The following is a 21029-nucleotide window of genomic DNA, read 5'->3' as shown; positions in this document are numbered from 1 at the left end:
GTGAAGCAGGACACTTCTGAAGAACCTCAGGGCTACCTAGAACTTATACTGCTTACAGGACTCCCTTACTTCATCTGAAGGCTCAAGGGGATGGTAAGTAGTGTGAGTATTATCACCAGGCACCAAGCAGCGCTGAGAGAACACTCTCATTTAGCTAGGGAGGTGGGCTGGACCTCCTTTCTCCAAGGCTTTAATTACTAATGACTTTGAGTGGGATTTGCTAAAGTGATTCTTTGTGTTCAACCTTTTATTTTTTAGATATATTTTTTAATCCAAAGTCATTACTCACTGTGCTTATTCTGGATGTTTGAAACAACCCAGCCTGGCATGTTTCCTATCATGGCACTTTATAAATGTTCATGCTGATTAGAACTTTTATTTTTCATAATGACCCACTAATGTAATGATAATGCAAGCAATAGTCCATGTCTAATGGCCTCTTGTCCAAGGGCCTAGGGAATTCATTTAATGTATTTAGTGCCAAACTCCTAAAAGAAAACTACTTAAACTGCTGCGTTCACTTGTGCATTTTTATGAATCTCCGGGTGATAAAGGGAATGACTCTTCTGGAAGGTTGGAATAAAGGGAAGGCTTTCCAGTCATTTGGCTCCATTTTGATTATGTACCTGTCTTCTTTATCACACAGCTGCTAAGATTAAATTCTAGGACAACTTCACGATGAGGAAACTCTGGGGAAAGCTGGGTCTTTTGCAATCCTTGGTCTGTTCTGGAGGAATTTGGAGTAGACTTTTAGGTTCACAAGCAGCCCATGGATGCAGCTGGCTGCTAGGGGACAGGAGGTTATCATAGGAGTGAAGCCAGAGACTCTTTCTCTAAGGAAGACAAAGGAGAGCTGAGGAATCTTTTGAGAAATACTTAACTATGGGGAAATAGAGATGCTCAAGGGACTGCTCAGTATCCCACTGACCTTATCTTCTCTTTGAACTCTTTGACGCATGAAAAAAATGTTTCCTGTGCTTTCCTTCATTTCATTTATACTCAGTTGGGCTCTAGTTTCCTGTTAGGAGTAGGCATAGCTCCAGCGTCTCCTCTGTTGTTGCAAAACAGTCCATGAAGGAAGGGGTGTGAGGAGATTTCTGCGACTATGTGAGAGACTTCAAGTAAATAAGACAAGAGTCTTGCAACCTCTGACCCCTCCATACAACAGAATTGTTCTTGAAATGTGTTTTTGTGTTCTTCCAGGGAGTACCAGAAAGGAGTGAGTTTACTTCACAAGCCTCTGTGGAAGACCATGTTTTGCCATGTGTGGCTTGTTCTTTTGTTGTACCTTACTCGTGTGGCTCTTCTTAACACTCTGAGTATAAATTGTCCGATGTTCTGAATAAAGTTGCTTGTTGTGTAAGAATTTACTCCACCTTCATTTTAGACTTCAATGGGTGTTCTTGAGATAAACATCTGTGAAAAAGAAGGAAAGAAGCCTGAAGATCAGAAGAGGGTTTGTGTCTCGGCCCAGGAACACTTCTAAACCTACTGCACACTAAGCATTCCAGGGAGCCCAACTTGCCATACACAAAACGTCCCAGCACACAGGACATGTGCTCATATCACAGAAAGCATTCATTCTTACAAAACAAATAGAAACCAAAATTAAAAAAAAAAACAATGAAGTCAAATAAAAAATTGGCTCAATTTCTATGGTACCCACTGCATCTCATTCTTAGCAAAAACACTTTCCTTCATAGAGATATCACTGACAGTAGGTTTGTAGAGTGAGAGGCCTATGTCTTCCAAGGGCTTCTCTTAATGGCTGACATAAGGGAAGAAACATATCAAGCGTTTAATAAGTTCTTGGGCATTACTAAGCTACTTGTAATACTTGGCCAAATTGGACCAGATAGAAAAATATGTTAGACATATCCATTAGACATGTCACTTGCAAATATAAATAACTCAAGGAGATCTAGGAGATTTAGCTCATTTTCAAGAGGCAATGGAGAAAGATGATCCTTGGCATTGAGATTGAAAAGCTCACTTAGGATAGAGACATTTTAATGAGGGGTCAAAACCTAGACAGGGTGAGCAATGATTTGATTCCTGAGAAAACAAGAAAGGGGTGTAGGTGGATTTCCTGGCTTTGATTCTCTTTGTACTTAAATCATCATGCAGGATCCAGCCAAGGCCCAGCCCTGCTCCCGAAGGCCTGCAAAGGTGAATTTATCATTGACCTCCATTCTTCTGAATTTCCTACAAAATTATATGTAGAACATTAATAATTGACAGACATTAATAATAATATGTTATAGTTAATCAATGCATTTATTAATTTAGGTATTCTTAAATTTTGTGGCATTCTGAATTCTGGTTTAATACCCTTGGGAGCTTTTCTAAATGGAAGCCTTTTAGTTTCCCTCATCACACACAGAAGGGCCTATCGATCTTTTCAGATGGACTATGCCTGCCTTCTTTAGTCATCTCCCGTGGGAGTCTCTCTGCATAGAATGACCCAACTGTCATACCTTAGCTTCTCTATCAACATTATTGTTTTCAATACTGGGGATTAACCAACATGTCATATATTTTAGGGATGTTTCCTCTCTGTATCATACTCTAGCTTCACATCTGTCATTTAAAAACAAAATGGTCCTCACTAACACACTCAATTAGGTCTCTGCCCCTTGATATAAAATCATATAAATCCCTATAAAGTCATGTCCTCTTTCTGAGCACTTAACCTGATTAAAATTATTAGCATAATTACTTAGTGCAATTAGTATAATTATTAATGTAATTGTTAGTGCTATGCATCTAAATTTCTGCCCTATATACATATTCACTAAATAATATTGAATAATAACATCATGGTGGAACTCTGTGTGTCTAGGGAAGTCATGTGAACCCCATTGGCCCTGTTCTTTCTGGAATATAGGTTGAAAATTATGACCAGAGTGATGGTGATACTGGCTCCTCTGATCACATATGTCAGGATGAGAAGTTAATGTCTCAGAGTTCCTATTGCTGCAATGAAACACCCTGACAAAAAGCAAGCCAGGGAGGAAAGGGTTTATTTGCCTTGTACTTCAACATTGTAGTCAATCATTGAAAGCAATCAGCACAGGAACTCAAACAGGGTAGTAACCTGAAGGCAGAAGCTGATACAAAAACTACAGAGGGGTTCTTACCGGCTTGCTTCATATGGCTTGCATTGTCTGTTTTCTTCTATAGCCCAGGACCACCAGCCCAGAGATGGACCCACTCACAATGGGTTGGATCCTCTCACTCAATCATATTTAAAAAAAATGCTATACAGACTTGTCCACAGCCCAATCTTATGGAGGCATTTTCTCAATTAGGATTCCCTCCTCTCAAATGAGTCTAGCCTGTGTCCATTTGATATAAGTGAGCCAGCACAGTTCACAAAGCTTTGCTTTGCAGGTGTCCTCCGCCTTCCTTTATGCTCAGGAGGTTTCACTTTTACATACTCTGTGTTCAGTGGAGTTTGGGATAATCATTATTTCCAAGAAACAAATGTTTGTAACTTATGAGATATTTAAAGAGTGATCTATGGAGAAATCCTGAAACAGACCTTGAATTCCCTATCTATGGATACACAGACTAAATTTCCCCCAGCATTCTAAAAAGAAACCTGTAGTGCCAAAGAAGGAAGCCTATATAGACAGAGAAGCTGAGGATGGCTGTCTGGTCCATGTGGTGTGTTAAAAGAATTTTTGCCATGAAGAGATATATGCAAGGGCATGGTGTGGGGCTTGTTAAACATAGTACAAGAGAGTTCTAGGTCTCAACTTCCACTGTTGCAGAAGAGGGTCCTGGTATATGTTCCCTTAACCATTCTTCTGGTTCTGTCCTGTGTTGGGGCAGGGGCTACTTTATAAAGATGGAGGTATTGAAGGACAAGAGTTCCCATTGGCACAGAACATACAGGAAGCTGCCAGACAGCTAAAGAAACACACAAACACTTGGGCTAGAGCTACTTTTCTGTTGAGGAAACTTGGCAAGAACATTGGCTTGGAGCGTTAGCATTCTACCAAGTGGCAATATGAAACAGCGCTGCCCCACTCATCTTGGGGAAGGCCCAGTTAACATCTCCCTACCAGCCTGGGGAAGGTGGCAGCTTGGATTGGCTGTAAGGTTTGAGTGCACCAGTGTGCTCATATAAGTCTGGGAGGAGGGTGTGAGAAGGGGACTCAAGCATAAATGAGTCAAGGAGTCTGTTCTCAAAACGGTTCCCTTAATCCCTTCTTTTCTTTAGAGTCTCTTTCTTTTAGAAGATAAAAGATTATTGGACTTCTCAAATTATTTTAGAAAAAAAAAAAAAGACAGCTTAGTACAGATAGCACCTGAAATTAGCCACATGGATGCCTTGTTTGGTGACATTGGGGTGTAGGTAATAGAGGTCTGTGATGGTAAGCTGTGAGTGCTAAGGGGCTTCCAGAGGATTTGACTGGCCAGAAGAGATTCTACAAAGAGGACTAGTGGCAGAGAGAAACTTTTGACCTCACTGACAGCCATGAGGGATGCTAGTTCATTCTCCATCTTGGTATACATTGATTTGTGCCTATCATGGCCCAGGCACTAGCTGAGCTCTGGATAAATAGTGATGGGGAGAAGAGACAAGGCTCATATTTCTAGAACTTACATTCCTGAGGGCCAAGAGAAACAATAGAAAAGTCAAGGCTGACAAAAGATAATTTCCTGTGTTGTTATTATAATCAAAAGAACCCATGTGGATTAGGATCACTTCCAGGAGCAGCAGGTTCTTCGGGAGCAGCTACTTGGAGGTCTGGTTCCAGGGCACTGATGTAAAGGAGCTGGTCATGTGACTAGGGGAAAACATCAGAGAAAGATCTAGAAGGTTGTTTCAGTGTGGGGCTGAGTAGGATTATCTGCAGGCTGAAGAGGAAACCAGTGTGGTTAGGCTGTAGTGGGCAAGAAATTAATGGGAAGCAAGTCAGTAGTGAGTCTGGAAGAAGTTTGAAGTGGGCTGTGTGCTGTGCAGCTTGGAGACTGTTTCTGGTCAGAGACCATTTTGGAAATTTCCACCTTAGAAGCTGTATGGAAAGGATTACGGGTCCCGAGAGTGGAGAGATGAGGAAATTGGGGGGCTCTTGGAGAGAATATGGGAGGCAATGTTGGCTTGTAGGAAGAGGGAAGGTCTGCATTCTACTACTGTATTGGTCTGGAACTGGCAGAGCTTTGCTGGTTGTTGTCCAGAGAGAGACAGACCAAGGTACTTTTTAAAGTGTTGATCAGTCCAGGTACAGTGGGGACATTTTCTGAGGAGGTTCCCACAAGGAAAGGAATGAAGCTGGGGAGGACATACAATATTTGTTTCTTTTCGCAAATGGAAGTGGGAAGGGAGAGGTTTCTTGAGTAGCTGAATGATATTTATAAATTATACGTGGTCTGGGAGTTGTCTTTAAAAAATGGATTGATCAGATAATAAAGCTGGCTGGACATCCTAAATTTTCTCTTCTCCTCAGCAGTTGCGAGATTTGTGACTGTGCCCAACAATCCTACTTGACAGGTGCACTGCAAAAGTCCATTGCTAATCGTTGAATGGTTATCATGAAAACCTTACTTACCCCAGTTTGTTGTACTCTCACCAAGTGTTCATTCTCAGCTGACTCCCCCATTCAATAACCTTATGGACGTGTGACATTCTGAAAGCCAACGGATTGTGGAGTTTTAAAACATTTATAACTTGAGATCAGAGTGTCTCAGAAAATGTCTGATGATAGTTGGGACAAAGAAGAAAGAGCAGGAAGTTAAGTTTAGAGCCTTAATTATATTTTATTCATTCTCTAAAACAGATTTATTTACAAAATTCTTGGAGACAGTCTTTCAAAGCATAGACGACTTCCTTTCTGTATGTAATAGTCTTCACAGTCCATTCCCCACCCCCACTCTCCACAGCTACTAAGACAGTGATATCAAATGAGCTTTATACTAAGTGCTACTATTGATTTGTAGAGGCTGCCAGGAGAATCCCACTCAGGAAGGGTCTGGGGTCAAGTCTAAGCTCGGCAGGATTGATAACTCATGTCTGCAATAGATATAAGAGGGGAACATTTTTCTGTCCACTTGTTTTAAGATGTTTCAATTATAATTTAGTCTAAGTGAATTAGAATCAAATTTCCTTAGACAGTTCTGGGAATACACTTTTTTTTTTTTTTCTGTCTTATGCCTGGAACAGGCTATTACATGTCACAAGTTCTTGATAAGTATTTATCAAATGAATGAATGATATTTGGGTATAGTTTTTAAAGTTAGGGTTTGTGTGCCCTGAGGAGGTATCTTACAGACGCTCTTAATGTTAGAGTACATAAATGCAGGTCAGAGGTCTAGGTAGTGACAAATGCAGGTCAGAGGTCTAGGTAGGGACAGATGCTTCAGGATCTTTCCTTCCTGTTCCCAGCGAATGGCTGTGGATGAAGGTATTGAGTGTGCTCAGGAAGACTCACTCTTTAAAGAAGTGCCTCCATGCACAAGCTTTGAGCTTTCAGGTCCTAACATGCTTCGTTTCCTCCTAGGTTGCCATGGCTCTGTCTTTGAGTTTCTTTTTACATGGCTTTTTCTCCAATCAAATCTTTGCATGTGTAATCTCATGCTGGTCTTGTGGAGTTGGACAGAATTGGAAGGACCCTCTTAACTCCACAAAATGTCAGTTGGGCATCCAGGAAATGTCACCCCCATCCTTTGTAGAAGCCACTGTGGCAAACAGCTTGTGTCCCTTGCATGTTCACTGGAGAGAGGCAGCAGCACTTCTGAGAACGTCAGTTCTTGTTTTTTTTTTTTTTTTTTAATGGCTTGAGAAAACATTTTAAGAATTATCATGTACCTATTTTTATAAGTGTCTTCATTTTCATTACTATACGACATACCAAATGGCATGCCATCAATGGCAAGAAACCCATCTGAAGCTCAAGGTAATGATCCCCGTGTATGTAATTCCACTTATCTTTCCATATTCATAAGAATCTTTTGGTTTAATCCCAATTTTAAATCAAGTTATTGCTCATACATTTTATGAGTTCTCTGGCAGACAATATGCATTTTTTGTTCACAGCCCGAATTTCTAATGAGGGTATGATTTTTGTGACTTAGGAGTTGGTCTTCCTCCTGGAACCTTGTAATGTAGAATTTTCCCCTTTCCTTGCTAGGCCCATTCTAGACCTATGTTCATCATCTACTGCCTTCCTTCATTTATTCTGTTCCTCTACCATCTACGCATTCCCTAACCTTTAGTCTAGTTATTTCCACAGGTAGTAATGTATAATACAATCTAAAATTTTCTTAATCAACCAATAGTTGCCCTTAAACATTTCTAAACCAGAAATCTGGGTTAGGCCAATTTTGTTCCTTTGAGGAGAATCGCTGAGAATGCATTTTGTCTAGATAATTAGTGTCAGCAATACAAGCTTGTCAGTCATTGGTGATCTTTCAATGCACATTCCTAGAGCACCACCCCTATTACAGGAGCCATGATTAGAGAACAGAAGTCCCACGCATCAATATAGGGATGGATTTCTTAGGCTTTGAGAGTCTCAAAAATCCGCCTTTTCTATTTATTTCGGTGAGAACTGAATGCTTTCAGTGCCTTTAAATTTTCTGCCACTGTGACTTCTCTTAACACAGGATGATTGCCTGTCAAGTGCTCTGAAAATGCAGTAGTCAAATTCACTTCAGAAATTTATCATGATGCTTGTAACCTTTGACATCCTTGGTAGGGATGTCAAAGTAGCTATTCCTGCAACTTTGTGTGGCTGTTTCTACAACTAGATTGTTAGAGATCTATGAGCTATGATTTCAGAAGACCCACCCCCCCCCATACACATCCCAGTTCATACAAAAGGAAAGGACCTCCCATCTTTCCTTAGGAGTCAGGGGCTGTACTGCTTGTTGTCTGAGAAGCTACATGCAAAGCCCTTTGCTCAATCAGGTGCTATTCTTTCTGGTCAGAACTGGTTTGGCTACAGTCACTACATTGATCTGTTTCACCCCAGTGAGTTGAATTCAAGAGCTGACAATGGGAACCTTGCCTTGGTGACTTTACATCCCTTCCCCTTCTTTCTTTGTTTCTTTCCTGTTTGTCCCCTGTCCTTCTCTTCCTTCCTCCCTCCCTGAGTTGACTTAACTCATTTCAAATCCTCTCCCAGACTATGCTTTCTTGTCTTGGAACAGTTTTATAATCCTAAGTAATATTAATAACCCCCAGAAGATTTTGTTTCATTGTAGTATTTAGCAGTTCCATCTACTACCTCAGTTATTAAAGCTTTTGATATTAATCATGTATGTTTACTACCTCATTTTTAGATAAACCCAGCGAACCATAGTGCAGGCAAAATGACATACTTTTGCTGAAAATTACCGTATCAAAAATTCTAAAGATTGGAGAGCACCATTGTTTTACAGTTTTGCAAATGTCAGTATTGTCTGGCTCAATAGAAAACAGCTGGCTTTTCATATCTGCATCTGCGACAGTATCACTCCCTGAGAACATTCCCTCAGAGAGAAGTAAAGCAAAGGCATCAGATAGCACTGCAGTGCTTTTATGAAAATTATGATGATCTTGTGACCCCCCAAAAAGGTCTCAGGAACCCCTTCCAAGTATGCATGACCATGTTTTGAGAGCTGCTGTTTTAGGCTTAGGACAGAAATGATCCAGCATCTTCCTTATCATGTGATAGAGGAAAGACACAAAGGGTGGTTTACATGCAGTGCAGGCTATGTTATGCTGGAAATAACCAGAGGTCGTGGGAGGACATGGAAGAGGATCGAACTCAGTCTCATGGTGCATCTTGGGGGAGAATCAGCGTCCCTGGCTCACTTGCTCCCTAACCAGAGCTAAACTGAGCAGGCAAGAGCACAGGTATTCTCATGAAAACTAGAATGGTCTGTATTCAGAGCTAAACATGAGGAGACCTAGTGTATGTGGCTTTCAGCTTTAATATCATGATATATAGAGGGGGGCATTTTTTAAACCATTTTCTCTAGCTCTGATATTCTTTCCCTTCTAAGCCAGAGCTGAAGAAATGCAGATAACAGCTCCTATAAATAAGAAGTGAAATTGGCCTGCCAGTGTTTTCTTTCTGAAGCACTGAGAAGCAGGTGAGCACTTTGCAGTGAATATACTGTAAAGCAGATAATTGCCATCCATCTTTGTGAACATCTCAGAATCATCTAAGGCATGGGATGGAATTCACAATAAAAATGTATCATGCACATTTGCTATTTTCCAGAACAAAGTTGATGGCATAAGCCACAGAGGTTTTTATTTATTAGTTTGCCAGTAGAGAAACAAAAGTATAGTGTCTTTACCTAAGGTTAGGAAGAACTCACATTTCCATCCAAGTCTTTGCCTGCAGGGAAGCTATTGTCTCCCAGACTCATCTTGGCTAAGCTATAATGGCTGGTTATTTTAGCACTAGTATAGAGGGTTAACATGCGATTGTTTAGATCTAGTTAACCTCTACACTTAGCTTTAATAGATTAACTTCAATGACATGCATTTCAATAGCAATGTCTGACCTTTTCCAGAAAAGATGAAAGTCTGTCTTAGGACTGTAGCATTTTTCTCCTGCCTAAGTTGCCAGCTTACTGGCCTGCCTACAGATTTCTTATTTGCTAACCCCTGAAACTGTACCATGCATGAATCAATTCCTGGAATAAGCATACATATACTCTTCCCCTCCTCCCTTCTCTCTCTATAATAGTATATAGATTGCACAATGTCAGAATATATGTGTATGTGCAGATTTAGATATAACCTGTTTTCTGCTTCTCTGGGTGGTTCTGTCATCCAGCTTTGGACTTGGCGATGTTATCTTGTTATGCCTTATTAAGCACTGATCCAAAGCTTGACCCATAGGAAATGGAAACAAATTTCTTCTGGTGTGCTGACCGATAGCTAGGAGGAAGAAACTGGGGTGGAAATCTGATCTCTTCCATTAAGGGACCATGAACATTTGCATCCCTTAAACATTCAGGATCTGTATACCAGTGTCTGTGAAGTAAAACTAATGCTGCCATTGCATGAGGCAATTAGGTAGATTTAGCCAGGTGGTGCTGTGAATGCTAGCACACAGTAGGTCCACAGTAGCAGCAGTTTCTGATTAATTATATGATGGTTCTGGTCTGATTCTGGCAATTACAGAAGAGGTTTAGACAATTATCTTCAGGAGCATAAATTTGAAAGTAAGTTACAGTCTGGTTTTGGGAGTTCAAATGTTTAAAATGCAGTGAAGTATGAGATATTGGAGTAATAACAATCTTGGGGAATTACAGATATAACAATTTAGTGCACACTTTAGTCCAATAATGTTTTTCAGTAGGTAAGACATTTTGCGTGGAAAAAAAGAGCTGGTTCCTGCAGCTGAAGAGGGACATAAAACAATGCAGCCTCCCTCATTTCTAGCCTACCAACTCCTGAGACTGACTCTTCAGGGACTCTGGTTTTTCCAGGCCCTATGAGTCAAGATGTTCGCTATTCAAACAAAGACTTATCAATTACAGAGTGTCTGTGTGTGGGGCACCCTGAGCTTTGATCTCAGGCTGCAGATTTGAGCCTCCTTAGGGACCTGTGAGGTGTTTTGCACATTGAGCCAGATTTGACAGTTGTTCTCCTAACAAGCCTGTGGGGGTGTAGTTACCCACTTTGTGTAAAGAAGAGGGTTGAAAGAGCTGGTGAAGATATTCTGTTGGTGTGGAACACTAGAAATTTGAAACCAGCCAATATTCCTTCACCCTATTAACTGGTTTTCTTTGCTGGACAGAAACTTGATCTTTTTATGAGGTCAATTTTTGTCAACGGTTGGTCTTACTTCCAGAGTGAATGGAGTCTTACTCAGAAAGTTCCCTCCTCATCCCATTTCTTACAGGGTCCTGCATGTGATTTCTTGGGGCATGCTCAGAATTCTGGAGTTCACTTTGAGGTCTTGGATCCATCTGGAAGGTTTTAGTTTTGTGCAGACTGATAGATATAAGTCTAATTCTGTTCTGTATGTGGCCATCGAGTTCTCCCAGCACCATTTGTTAAAGATGCTATGTTTTTTTCTCTTTCTCTAGCACATATTTAATTACTTGGTCAAATAACAGATGGCTGTAGTTACATGCACTCATGGTGGGATCTTCTATTTTGTTCCATTAGCCTACATGTCTGTTTCCATGATACATGTTTTTATTACTATGGCTACATATTATTGATTGGAATCTGGTAAGGCAGTCCATTCATTCTTGTTCTTTTGTTGTTTATGGTCACATTGACTTTGGATATCTAGAGTCTTTTGGGGTTTCATATAACCTTTAGAATAGTTTTGCTTCATTCTGAAAAGAATGTCATTGAGATTTTGATTGGGATTTCATTGAATCTACGCATTTCCGCACTCCTTCTAGTCTACCTTGGGGTCAATGAAGGGTGAACTTTAGTTAAGTGTCCAAATACCTAGTATAGAGACAAGCTCAAAACTCACAGATGTAATATTATATAGCATTATGATATATACATTTCTACCTTTCTTCTGACCCAATATTTATATGGGATAGTGATAATTAACTTATCTTGATATTACTAACTGTGGTGGTTTGAATATGCTTGGCCTAGGGACTGTCACTATATAGTCTTATTGAAGGAGGTGTGGCCTTGATGGAGGAACTATGTCACTGTGGGGGTGGGCTTGGAGACCCTCCTCCTATCTGTCTGGAAGCTAGTCTTCTGTCTGTCTTTGGGTGAAAATGTATAACTCTCAGCTCCCCTAGGCCCTCATCTGCCTGGATGCTGCCATGCTTCCTGCCTTCATCATTATGGATTGAGCCTCTGAACCTGTAAGTCAGCCCAAATTAAGTGCTATTCTTCTAAGAGTTACCTTGGTCATGCTGTTTGTTCACAGCAGTAAAACCCTAACTAAGACCCTAACATTCAGTTAACAACTTTGAAAGTACTCAATATGATACACAATTATTTGTGGACAGAAAAGAAAAGATAGAAGGACAACACAAACCGTGGATAAGTTGGTGAAAAGAGAGAAAGGGGAGTGGGGAGAGAGGGAGCAGAAGGGAAAGAGAATTTCAAAAAACAAACAAACAAACAAAAAGCCCCCTATCAAGCAGCTATGGATTAATGACTTACCCATCTTTCCTACAATATCTCCAACACATTTAAAGCAACATAAATAAGCCTTCTTTATTGTGCATTTTAGCCTGTGAGCTACGCACATGGAGTTTGTATTTAAAATGCTTTCATTGGTACTTCCAGCAGAGCACATTGCTTCTCATTAAGTGATAGGGCTACCTTAAGGCTTGTAACACATGCCCTCATTGTATCGGGTGATGTTGGATACCTACTCATTATAAACAGACATTGCCCCCATGCCATCTTGGAGGTACCTAGAAGGTAAAGGAGTACCTGCTTCATTGACTAGTGATTTGTAGTATTTTGGGAACTGACAGGAGCTACCAACATCCTCAGATCCAGGATGCTGCTTACTCTCAAGGCTTAGGACTTGGAGAAGAATGCTAGGAAGGAGCTAATGAGAATGCACTAGGCATGAGATAGGCAGTATAGGCTGATATGGAAATACCAGTATTAGAGTTCTGAGATCCAACAGTTTCCAGACAGGTGAACTTTACGTTGAAAGGAGAAAGAGTCAAAAAGTAACCCCACCACCACCAGCAGCCACAGGGCTCTGCTGCTTTGGGGAACATTAACATGCCTTTTCAGAAGTAGCAGCAAAGGGAGGAGCATAGCCTGCTCCCATGAGAATGCTCCCTGCTCTAGTTAAAGGAGCACTGGGTGGTGAGACCTAATTTCTCTGTAAATGGAGCACAAACGTTACATTGGCGCCCCCTCCTCCACATGCAAAGACACAGGCATTTTCCAGATTCTGAAATGTGAATAAGAGACAGGACAGGCAAGAAGCAGACCTAAAGGGACAGGGTGTGATGGGTCATCCTCCAAAAGGTATGTGCAGCAGACAGGAGCACTACCCCATGGGAACTGATACAAAGTCAGTTCTGATGTTACATCCAAATAAAGCCAGGCGTGAATGGACTGTCCTTGGTGTAGTGAAAAAATAAACAGGCAAATTATTTTGTTCAAGGTCCAGACATTACAAAAGGCCGGTGAATAATAGTAGCTAGGTTATAAGCATTAATACCCGAGTCTTCCTCCTGGATAGGAGGTACATCTCTGTCTTTCTAGGGAGCAAGAGTTTGGAAGTAGCTTATGAATGATTTCTGTGTGTGAATGATCTCTATATTGTGTGGATGCTTCCTGGAAGTTCAGCCTAGTGGTTAGCCTGGATCCTTCTGTTATCTGGTCAAACATATTTACACACATCTCTCCGTAGCATTCTAGCTGCTTTACCCATAGCTCCCTATTCCTGTGCCAGATATCGTTTCCCTCATTTGCCCCTGCTTGGTTTATGTTTGCTCTCTCTGTCTCTCTCTCTGTATCTCTGTCTCTCTGTCTGTCTGTCTCTCTGTCTCTCTCTCTCTCTGTCTCTCTCTCTCTCTCTCTCTCTCTCTCTCTCTCTCTCTCTCAGGTAATTTTATACCTATATAATATGGATTCTGATTATTATAACTTCCCCAATCTCCCTCCTGCTCCCACATACCATTCACTTTCTCATATGTCCAATTACTGCATATATGACATTTTTTCCTGTTACTGTTGTTGGTTTGTGTCAGTGTTTGTTTTATGTTGGATTTCTCTTGAGACACACCGACTTTTGCCAGGGTCACTGTGTGACCACAGGTCCATGCCTATCCGTCAGAGTCAGAGTCCTGGAAGAACTGCTGTCTTACTATCTGTAGTGGTGCTCTGATCTTTCTCTTTAGCTGGAGTCTGTTTCTTCTTGCATGCCCCTTTTTATGTTGTAGTTATCATGCATTCTCTCTTAGGCTGACAGTCCTTTGAGGATAAGACATGTATTCTTGCTCCACATAGTGAGGCTCGGTTTATGCATAAAAAGATTCACCCTTTTGACGGTTGCTCCATACATTTTGAAAAATGATCATGTAAATGTTGTAACTGCCACAATCCAAATAGAAAGCAAGTCTCTCATTCCAGCAAGCTTCTTGTTCCATCTGTGCTTAAACGTTGGCATTTCTAGAAATTTATAGAATGACATTAGATAGCAGACAGCTATCCTGTTTGACCTTGTTCACCAGTGAGCGGTTTGTAAGTTGACCTGCTTCCCCACCCCCCCAGGTATCAGCATCTGATCTATTAATAGTGTTGTGTGAGTGTCTCTTATCTGGACATACCTACTGGTCTTCAGTTTGACACTAATCTAAATAAAAGCTCATATGGAGGTCTTCTGGGTAATTTATGTTCGAATTTCTCAAGACTGAATCACATAGGATTAGAATGGCCAGGTAGTTTTATAAAGGCAAACAGAATCCTAACTAAACCATTTATCATTTCATATTATTTTCCATCTTTGGTTGCTTCATCTGAATGTGGCACTACCTTCTTCACTGCAGCTCTTTGGGCAGCAGCACGCTGAGCACTAATGTAACACTAATGTAAATGCCTCTGCTATCCATCGAGGCTGGCTGTCCCACCATGTTCATAATTTATCTTTATATATTTATTTCTTGACAGCTCTGTTAAGTTGTTGGTCATTTTTTATTAGACTGTTTATCTTCTTCTCAGAGAATTCAAAATATTGTTTATATGTTTTGGATACAGGCCTTTGATGTGATATATTCTCTAAATAATTTCTTCCAGACTGTGGCTCTTCTAAGTTATTTTCCTGAGGAATATTTTTTTTTCAAAGAAGTTTATCATTTTATGATATTTTATTTTTCAATTATTATATTTTATCTGGTATGTTTTGTGTTTGTTCTAGTAATCTAATCCAAGGATAGTAGAGAGTTTTCTATACTCTGTTGTAACAATTTTACAATTTTAATTTATATGCACAGAACTATGTAAATTATATTTAGAGACAATTGTTATGGATGCAGTGTAGTAAGACCAACACTTGTTGTAAGGCATCCAAATATCTTTTTTTCCTCAGGAGAATTTAATGAAAAGTCTATCCATTCCTCAATGAATTCTTTGTGGTAGTGAATATGAGATATGATTATTACTGGAATTATATCTTTCCAATGAGCTACATGCCCCCCCTTATCAGTTCCTGTACTGTCTTGATTCTGAAGCATGATAAACCTTAATATCACTTAATGTAACTATCCCAACTTTGTTCTCAAACTTATTTTGGCAATGTTGTGCTTTTTTATTAGCATACAAATTAAAATTTTTTATTTTAAATATTCCTGCTGGTACTTTTAAAAGACATTTAAACTCTTTATCTCCCTTTCCTTTCCCAAATTCTGAGATGGTTTCCTTGGAGTTTCTTTGGCTCTGTAGGTCAATTCTAGGAACATTTAGTCATGATTCTATTGAGTCTCCCAACTCGTGAGCACTGTTCCTACACAGAGAAGCCTGAACTTCAGAGCATGGAGATCTTATATGCATTTTGTGAGAGTTATTCCTAAGTGTTTTGTTGTTTTGATATTATTATAACAGTACTTTTTATTTACAATTTCCTTAAGCTATAGTCAGTGCCTGTAAATGGTACTTTTATTTTATTGTATTGTTTTATTGACTGTGTTTCTTAGGACTTTACGGAATGTACTTTTTAGATCTCATTGGAATGACCAGTAAAATGTCACTGTAGTGAAGAGTAGACGTCATTCCATTGTCCTATTTATATGTAAAAGGCATCTAGTCTTTACTATTAGACAAGAAGTTTTCTACTACTAAGCTTTCAGATTTAGCAAACATTCTTTAGCAGATTGAAGAACCTATTCCATTTTTCTTTGATAGATATATTTATACATAGATGTTGAATTTTTCCAATTTTTGAAAATAATTTCCCCATTATCCCTCAATCCTCAGAATGCTTTTTATATATTTTATGGATAGTGTATGTGTGTGTGTGTGTGTGTGTGTGTGTGTGTGTGAGAGAGAGAGAGAGAGAGAGAGAGAGAGAGAGAGACAGAGAGACAGAGAGACAGAGAGACAGAGAGACAGAGAAAGAGAGAGAAAGAAACACAGAGAGGCGGGTTCGTGCTAGATATCTCCAAGAGGGTGAGGTCAATCTTTAGGTATATGAAAGCATAAAATGGACTGGGAAGTTATTGGTTTTTGAATGGTGATTGTATTACATTTACCTAAACTCTTTTTGAACTATTCATAAATGACTTCAGAAATAAGCATCTCTGTTTTATAAACAGAAAATAGATGAGGATAGGATTATTTAAAAGTTTAGACACAACCGAGTAGTGTAGAAGTCTCTATTCATTTCTCAGTAGAAACCAAAGGCAATCATTAAGTCCATAGACTGAGCATATCTACAAAGGAGGCTTCTTCCAATATGATGCATGCTTAAATGAAGCATGATCCACGTAAAAAGAGCATAAAGGATCATCTTGATTTCCATTGAAAGATGGTATTCTTGGAATGACCACTGAACTACTAAGAAACAGAAATTCATTTATAAAACTTGCCATAGCTCTCTCTCTTAGTTACTTTACTATCACAGTAATAAAACACCATGACCAAGGCAACTTATGAAAAAATATTTCATTTTGGCTCATAATTTCAAAGGGTTAGATGGTGAAGCAACAGAATGACAGTAACAGCTATGGGTTTACATCTTAGTCAGTAGGTAGGAAGCAAAGAGGTGGGGCAGAGACAGAAACATAAACATAAGTGGGGTAGCATGAGTCCTTTGAAGTGTCAAAGCCTGCCCCCAGTGATGCACTTCCTCTAACAAGGCCACACCTCCAAATACTTCTGAAACAGTTCTACCAGCTGGAGACCAATTATTCAAACACATGAACCTATAGGGAATAGTCTTACTCAAATTATGACACCATTATTGGTTATTGGTTTTCAACCCTAAGGATTTGGTCTATACGCAAAGCATAGACTTTATTTTTGTTTACATATTAAGATAAAAACATCAGTGAAACTTGAAAAGAAAACAAAAAGATTTGAGAAAATTAGAATGTGGGAGAGAAGTCAGAAAACTCCATGCTTTTTTGCAATTTTATTTTCCAAATGGGACAGCTAAGCTTTTTGGAGTCTCAGTTCCTCTCCTGTGAAAACAGGTACAAATTCTCACCACTGCTGTTGTAGGGATTAATGAGTCTTGGCTGGTGAGATGGCTCAGTGGGAAAAGGTACTTGCTGCCAAACATGAGAACCTGAGTTTGAACCACACAACTCAGGGAGTAGGAAGGGAGAACTGATTTTTCTCTCTGTTTTGCTCTGACCTGTATGCAAGGACTATGTCACATGCAGGACCATATATGTAGATAAACTAAATAAATGAATAAATAAAAGTAAAAGAGGATTAGTCAACCCATATGCATGGAATGTCTAAAATGAAGTAGCCATCTGACTAATAGCTGTGAGAAGAATAAAGGGAGGCAGACCTGTAGGTAGAAGGAAATCAGCCTCCAGTGAGGGAGCAGCCTCAGCTTTCAAGTGAGTCTATAAAGCCCTTTCCATGAAGAAGCTATCACTGCCCAGAGGTCACAATGTGTCTGAATGATGAAAAGACAGAGGTTCTGAATCCAGCACAGGACATTTAAGTGACAGAATGTCCTGTGTATGACATCATTACCTGCATCTTGTAGTTGATAGCACTGAACCTCTGAGAGGCCCCCTTGCCTCACCTAACACAACCCAGAAGAGACTAAGCCAGAGTTGAAACCTGAAGCATGCCTGCATTGATCCAGGTGACAAAGTGGCTCAGAAACTCTAGGTGTCTTCTCGTTACACATTTCGAATGAATAGGCCCCTAGGTTTAATTAAGGAAAAAAGAGATTAATTGTTTCTCCCAAGAGCTGCAAATTATTTACATTGCATTTGTGGTTGATGGCTAATAAAAGAGCAAAGGAGTGTGGGGACAGCCCGGAATGGCTGTAATTCTTACAGAGCCCGTAATGAAGTGCAGGTCTGAACGACAGAATAGAAGAATGGATGGACCTACTGCCCCATGCATACCCGCAATGGGCAGAGCTGCTCTCTGCTCAGAGAAGGATTCAATCAGCAGAAATGGATCTCAGGGGCTCAGACTTGAGACTAGTTTGGCACGTATCCCTGTCCCAGCAGACTGCCAACCACTCGCTTGGCTTGTGATGGCTGGGGCATAGGTAAGAAACAGAAAGATGGAAAGATGGTGATTTAGGTGTGGTTCCCCCACCAATCCTGGAACAGCTCATAAATGAACTTTTGATGGATAATGGACTGGGAGTGGGAAAGGCCAACAGAATTAATCTCAATTCTCTGAGCTCTTGACTTTCCATGGCTACTGAAAAGTTGGTATAATCCATTACAGTAGTGTGGTATTCCATGAACTTTTCTGGAAGAGCTGTGAATAAACATATACTCAGCTCAGGCGGGGCAGTAGTGACAGGCCAAAGTTATAATTTGAACTAATGAATGTATTGAGCTCACTTGCAGCACAGCAAGTGAGGGGGTACTTCCAGTAATGTGTGAACCCCTAAACAGTCATATTACCAAAACTTCTTACCTCAGGACTGATGAATACCCCCCATGAATGTTAAGTGGAATATCCATTTATTTAGTCTTCTCCTCTCTACTCTAGTTCCTTTAGAGACTACATGCAGCTGGGGCAGGATTCTATGCCTCCAGGTAGGGTTCTAGAGGAAGTAGGAATCTTTGGTGAGTGTCTAATGACATGCCTTCTGTGAGGAAACGTCAATAGGCCCAACATGAGGGATTCCTGTGTGTGGTCTCACCTGCTTTTGTGTAGACTGTCTACATGGCTGTCATGCTCTGAGGACAGCATTCTGCAATGTGTGTCTGTTACATGAGTGAAATAATCAATGTACTTTTGAGTTTGTAAATATCTTTGGTACATGGTGACATGTTAATTTTTTGGTCCACTCTGAAACAAGTAGTTCTCTTGAGAAAGGCACTCTTTGTAGAAACCTTTTCTTTACCATTTTTATAATGATCACAACTATTTCACAGGTTGCTATGGGGAAGATATATGACCACAACTTGAAATCTATTGGGCAGAGTGTGAGGGTTGGCCATGCCTTTTTGCTTTTTTAAGGTGCCTGCTTTGCCATCTTCATTCTGTGGGTATATGAGAAGGACTTAAAAGAAAGATCAAGAAGTTCACAGTGGAAGGATCACTGTTGATGGGAACATGGAGTGCTGACTGGAGAGGGAAGGATACTTTCTTGGGAGATGAGCTGAAATGCCCTTGTAGATATCCCAATGACATCATAGGAACCAAACAAAAATTAGACAATACTCTTCAAGGAGATGAATGGCTTAATAGTAGAAGTCAGATATTCACCAGGGATGTCTACATGTGAACGTACAAAATCTTGTAACATCTTATCTCAACCTTCTAACCATAGTTAGTCCTTGTTAGTATATTACAATTGATTGGCACGCTTCCTATGTTGTACCATACACTGACTGCCTTCAGACAAATGGAAATATACTGTGTCACACTTTTGGATGCTTGACATCTAAGATGAAAGTATTACAAAACCATTCTTCATCTGTACATTGGGAAATGATCAGGTGGAAACTCCCATCCTGCACAGTACCTAGTGGCCAGTAGAAGCACAACTCTAGTTTGTGTGTGTGTGTGTGTGTGTGTGTGTGTGTGCGTGTGCGTGTGCATGTGCATGTGTGCTTGTACACTCATGAAGCTGGTACATATCTCCTGTAAGACAAGACCATAGGTCAAGTTTAAATGTAATTTCTCAGGTATTGCACATCTTATATTAGTTTATCATCATTGTTTTTGTCATCATTATTGTACTGTGTTCTTCATGGGGACCTGGTACTCATTTATAGGCTGGAGATCTAGCAAGTCCCAGGAATACACCTGCCTCTGCCTCCCTAGTTCTGAGATAGAAGCATTGGCCTCCATGCCTAGTAGCCTAAGATCTGATCTGAGGACCAGTTGGGTCTTAATGCTTACACAGCAGGCATTTTACCAAATGGGTTATTTTGCCCAGCCAGCTTCAATCTTTCACGGTATGTTTCTTGTGTGCTTGGTTGTCTCTAGGTGAAACCCCCCTTCTTTAAATATTTATTTGTATTGTATGTGCTTGTGTGTTTTGGCTACATGGATGTCTTTGTACCATGTCTAGGTACCATGTCTGTGCAGTGTCCACAGAGGCCAGAAGAAGGTGCCAAGTCCCCTTAGAACTGGAATTATGGACGGTTGTTAGCCACTATGTAGGTGCTGGAACTGAACTGTGGTCCTCTGGAAGGACATTCAGTGCTCTTAACCACTGAGACATCTCTTTCACTCCAGCCCCTGAAAATTTCCCCCTTTAAGAGGGACACAAGTTATTATCATTGAAAATCTACCCTAGGGGTCCCATTTTAATATGATTACCTCTGTAAATATTTTATTTCTAGATAAGGACAATTTTTGAGACACTGGAGGTTATCATGCCAACAAAATTTTCAGATGCACTGACATTAAACCTGTAGCACTTTAGATATATATTTATGTATTCAGTTGTTCCTTAGACAATGTATGATTTGAATTGGTCAGTTTATTGAGGAGAAATTTTAATTTATGTATAATAGACCATTTGAATAATCTTTAAATCATCAGAAAATACTCAGTGTTTGTTGAATATTTACATATATATGGGGACTCATACATATGTGTTTTATATATGCATTCGTGTTAATCTAGTAATCACATCTACAGGTAGATCTAGTTAAGTTCAGATCAGTATTTCTAGCACACAGTATAGTCTGTTGGTTTCTTGATTGATAATGAATTTTAACTCAGAAACATCTATAGTAGGCAACATTAGAAAATTTAACTCTTAATAATGCCTGTCTATTTTGATGCTTACCTTATGTGGACCATGGGTGTGCCATTAGGCTGTAGCCACACATATTTGAATCTTTTCTTCATAACAGGTGGGTTAATGTTTTATGGCATAGGTTCTTGGGTCTATGATGTGGTAAATATGAAACACCTGTAGTTCTGTTTTATATCAGTTATTAACATGGTCATC

General features: G+C 40.0%; 1 protein-coding gene across 1 annotated transcript in view; it reads left to right on the top strand.

Moving 5' to 3' along the window:
- The window catches only part of CLSTN2 (calsyntenin 2), a gene marked incomplete at both ends in the record, with an annotated part of 550546 nt that overhangs the window by 194702 nt on the left and 334815 nt on the right, over positions 1-21029 (top strand). The window lies entirely within an intron of this gene.

The sequence above is a fragment of the Micromys minutus genome, assembly GCF_963924665.1.
Source record: "Micromys minutus genome assembly, chromosome: 21".
NCBI classification, from domain to species: Eukaryota; Metazoa; Chordata; class Mammalia; order Rodentia; family Muridae; genus Micromys; species Micromys minutus.
The sequence above is the reverse complement of the archived record's forward strand: the minus strand, read 5'-3'. Positions and strand labels throughout refer to the sequence as shown.